This window comes from Schistocerca americana, unplaced genomic scaffold, assembly GCF_021461395.2.
Source record: "Schistocerca americana isolate TAMUIC-IGC-003095 unplaced genomic scaffold, iqSchAmer2.1 HiC_scaffold_47, whole genome shotgun sequence".
Lineage (NCBI taxonomy): Eukaryota > Metazoa > Arthropoda > Insecta > Orthoptera > Acrididae > Schistocerca > Schistocerca americana.
Window position 1 is genome coordinate 750,001 of NW_025726203.1, and position 5,000 is coordinate 755,000.

Below are 5,000 nucleotides of genomic sequence, written 5' to 3' on the forward strand. Positions count from 1 at the left end.
TTCTCTCTCCTTTTCCCCCATCCCCTCCCTCCACCCCTCTTCTTCCGGGCTTCCCCTCCCCCTTCCTCTCTCCCCCCTCTTTCCCCAGCCCGTGGCGTCCCTGCTCTCCCCTCTCGCTTTCCCTCTCCCCCTCCTCCTCCTTCTCCTCCTCCTCCTCCTCCTCTCTTGGCAGGTCCCCGGACTCGCACACGCATCGTGAACTTTCGCGCGCCGGAGATCATCGCCCTCGGATTAGTGTCTGTGCCGTCGTGTCTGTGCCTCAGTGTTTTTCGCCGTCCACGCTCCTTCGTTCACGTGTGTCATCTACCTCGTCAGTGTTTGTGCCCAGTGCCGACGGTTTTTCTTGTTTGTTTCGTCACGTGTGAACGGCTTCATGTTTTTTTTTAACTATTGTATCTCCTGTTTTTTAACCGCCATTCTGTTACTTGTCTGTCTCCCTTTCTTTTTTCTTGTACTGCTTATGGCTGAAGAGCGGAGTACACTGTTCCGCTGCCAGCCCACCTTGTATGGGGTGTCCAAATTACAATAAAGAAAAAAAAAAAAGAGGTACGTCCAATATGCGACATTCCCGCTGTCCCTATACATGAGCTGCGAGCTGTACCAGTTACGAGCTAGAGACGCGATCGCGTTGCTCTCTGTACGAATGCCGATGCTGAGCGGTCAGCTAGGAGGCGCTCCATCCATGTCGGTACCGGTGAGCGTTGCACTCGCAGTCGCAAAAACGTACGGCAAGTATATTACTCGGAAGAGTCAATGACAGTCCACGCCCCCCTGCGTGGGAAGAGTCTTTCTAGGCCATGACCCACCGGAAGGGCGCAGCGTCCCCCACCCCAGACATGTGACGTCACACCATCGGTATTGACGACTAGACTGATTCCTTATAATCATTTGCCATACACCGGTGGAAGCTGCCGAGACGAGTAACTACATAGCGGGCTCGCCGTGTCACTAATGTACAGAGATACAACAGTTTCGACTGGAACCGGATTAAACGTATACACGGCGCTGATTAGTAATAGATAGAGCCATCAGAATACAGATAATGTATACAACTGTCCGTATACATGCTGAAAGACTCTGCTCACAATCACAACCACACGTCAGCCACACACCCTTATCACGCACTACTCTCTGCCTGTAACACGCACACAGACAATATGTAAGCACCAGCATGGAACAACACCCAGTGCATCCTCTCCGCCACATTAGACAATCCACACTGTCATAACCAGACTGGGAGGTCCACTCAGAAAACAGAATATCCCACCCACCCGACAACCACCATTGCTCAGCCAAGCCACCAACACCCACACATGTCCTACACAGGGGTGCACCCAACATCACAATACTGCCTCCTCTCACAGCACACAAACAATGGCAGGAATGAAAGACACAGGTCTGCCACAAGCATGGAATGAGAGCGCCGCCTGTCATGAGCCAAAGGTGCATCCTGACGTGGCAAATCAGATGATGCCGCAGGCATCCACTTACTATAATCACAATCAACAAACCGGCCGCCCCGCCCCCCATTAAACCTTTCCTTACAACAATGTGTACCTTAACCTAACCTATATCGTACCGTAACCTAACCTATATCGTACCGTAACCTAACCTATATCGTACCGTAACCTAACCTATATCGTACCGTAACCTAACCTATATCGTACCGTAACCTAACCTATATCGTACCGTAACCTAACCTATATCGTACCGTAACCTAACCTATATCGTACCGTAACCTAACCTATATCGTACCGTAACCTAACCTATATCGTACCGTAACCTAACCTATATCGTACCGTAACCTAACCTATATCGTACCGTAACCTAACCTATATCGTACCGTAACCTAACCTATATCGTACCGTAACCTAACCTATATCGTACCGTAACCTAACCTATATCGTACCGTAACCTAACCTATATCGTACCGTAACCTAACCTATGTCGTACCGTAACCTAACCTATGTCGTACCGTAACCTAACCTATATCGTACCGTAACCTAACCTATATCGTACCGTAACCTAACCTATGTCGTACCGTAACCTAACCTATGTCGTACCGTAACCTAACCTATGTCGTACCGTAACCTAACCTATGTCGTACCGTAACCTAACCTATGTCGTACCGTAACCTAACCTATGTCGTACCGTAACCTAACCTATGTCGTACCGTAACCTAACCTATGTCGTACCGTAACCTAACCTATGTCGTACCGTAACCTAACCTATGTCGTACCGTAACCTAACCTATGTCGTACCGTAACCTAACCTATGTCGTACCGTAACCTAACCTATGTCGTACCGTAACCTAACCTATGTCGTACCGTAACCTAACCTATGTCGTACCGTAACCTAACCTATGTCGTACCGTAACCTAACCTATGTCGTACCGTAACCTAACCTATGTCGTACCGTAACCTAACCTATGTCGTACCGTAACCTAACCTATGTCGTACCGTAACCTAACCTATGTCGTACCGTAACCTAACCTATGTCGTACCGTAACCTAACCTATGTCGTACCGTAACCTAACCTATGTCGTACCTTAACCTAACCTATGTCGTACCTTAACCTAACCTATGTCGTACCTTAACCTAACCTATGTCGTACCTTAACCTAACCTATGTCGTACCTTAACCTAACCTGTATTGCGCCTTAACCTAACCTGTATTGCGCCTTAACCTAACCTGTATTGCGCCTTAACCTAACCTGTATTGCGCCTTAACCTAACCTGTATTGCGCCTTAACCTAACCTGTATTGCGCCTTAACCTAACCTGTATTGCGCCTTAACCTAACCTGTATTGCGCCTTAACCTAACCTGTATTGCGCCTTAACCTAACCTGTATTGCGCCTTAACCTAACCTGTATTGCGCCTTAACCTAACCTGTATTGCGCCTTAACCTAACCTGTATTGCGCCTTAACCTAACCTGTATTGCGCCTTAACCTAACCTGTATTGCGCCTTAACCTAACCTGTATTGCGCCTTAACCTAACCTGTATTGCGCCTTAACCTAACCTGTATTGCGCCTTAACCTAACCTGTATTGCGCCTTAACCTAACCTGTATTGCGCCTTAACCTAACCTGTATTGCGCCTTAACCTAACCTGTATTGCGCCTTAACCTAACCTGTATTGCGCCTTAACCTAACCTGTATTGCGCCTTAACCTAACCTGTATTGCGCCTTAACCTAACCTGTATTGCGCCTTAACCTAACCTGTATTGCGCCTTAACCTAACCTGTATTGCGCCTTAACCTAACCTGTATGGCGCCTTAACCTAACCTGTATGGCGCCTTAACGTAACCTGTATTGCGCCTTAACGTAACCTATATTGCGCCTTAACGTAACCTATATTGCGCCTTAACCTAACCTATATTGCGCCTTAACGTAACCTATATTGCGCCTTAACGTAACCTATATTGCGCCTTAACGTAACCTATATTGCGCCTTAACCTAACCTATATTGCGCCTTAACCTAACCTATATTGCGCCTTAACCTAACCTATATTGCGCCTTAACCTAACCTATATTGCGCCTTAACCTAACCTATATTGCGCCTTAACCTAACCTATATTGCGCCTTAACCTAACCTATATTGCGCCTTAACCTAACCTATATTGCGCCTTAACCTAACCTATATTGCGCCTTAACCTAACCTATATTGCGCCTTAACGTAACCTATATTGCGCCTTAACGTAACCTATATTGCGCCTTAACGTAACCTATATTGCGCCTTAACCTAACCTATATTGCGCCTTAACCTAACCTATATTGCGCCTTAACCTAACCTATATTGCGCCTTAACCTAACCTATATTGCGCCTTAACGTAACCTATATTGCGCCTTAACGTAACCTATATTGCGCCTTAACGTAACCTATATTGCGCCTTAACGTAACCTATATTGCGCCTTAACGTAACCTATATTGCGCCTTAACGTAACCTATATTGCACCTTAACGTAACCTATATTGCGCCTTAACCTAACCTATATTGCGCCTTAACGTAACCTATATTGCGCCTTAATGTAACCTATATTGCGCCTTAATGTAACCTATATTGCGCCTTAATGTAACCTATATTGCGCCTTAATGTAACCTATATTGCGCCTTAATGTAACCTACGTTGCGCCTTAACGTAACCTACGTTGCGCCTTAACGTAACCTACGTTGCGCCTTAACGTAACCTACGTTGCGCCTTAACGTAACCTACGTTGCGCCGTAACGTAACCTACGTTGCGCCGTAACGTAACCCACGTTGCGCCGTAACGTAACACACGTTGGGCCTTAACCCAACACACGTTGGGCCTTAACCCAACACACGTTGGGCCTTAACCCAACACACGTTGGGCCTTAACCCAACACACGTTGGGCCTTAACCCAACACACGTTGGGCCTTAACCCAACACACGTTGGGCCTTAACCCAACACACGTTGGGCCTTAACCCAACACACGTTGGGCCTTAACCCAACACACGTTGGGCCTTAACCCAACACACGTTGGGCCTTAACCCAACACACGTTGGGCCTTAACCCAACACACGTTGGGCCTTAACCCAACACACGTTGGGCCTTAACCTGCTCTGTAATTGTCATACGACGCGTTAAATTAGTGTAGTGTTGCCTAACTGCAACCCCCGCAATATAGTTTGCTACTCGCACTGCCCGGTCCCCAGTGTATCGCTTCATGTTAAACACCTTGCAGCTATACACTGTAATGTGGATGGCAGCAGGACGTACATGCTCAATGCCCTTTGCAGTTGTTCATTGGCATTTGCAGTTGTTCATTGGCATTTGCATGGCGAAGCACTTAGCCTACGCTGTGGTACGGCCTGTGTCAACTGTCCGCTGATGTTGTACGTCCAAATCACACACTGTACTGCACATTGGTCCTCATGTACTGAATGATACATCGTGGTACATGTGACCGTGCAACGACTGCGCCAACAACGGCGAACCATGCGGTCCAAATGTTGTGCACTCAGCTACGTGTCGTCTCCC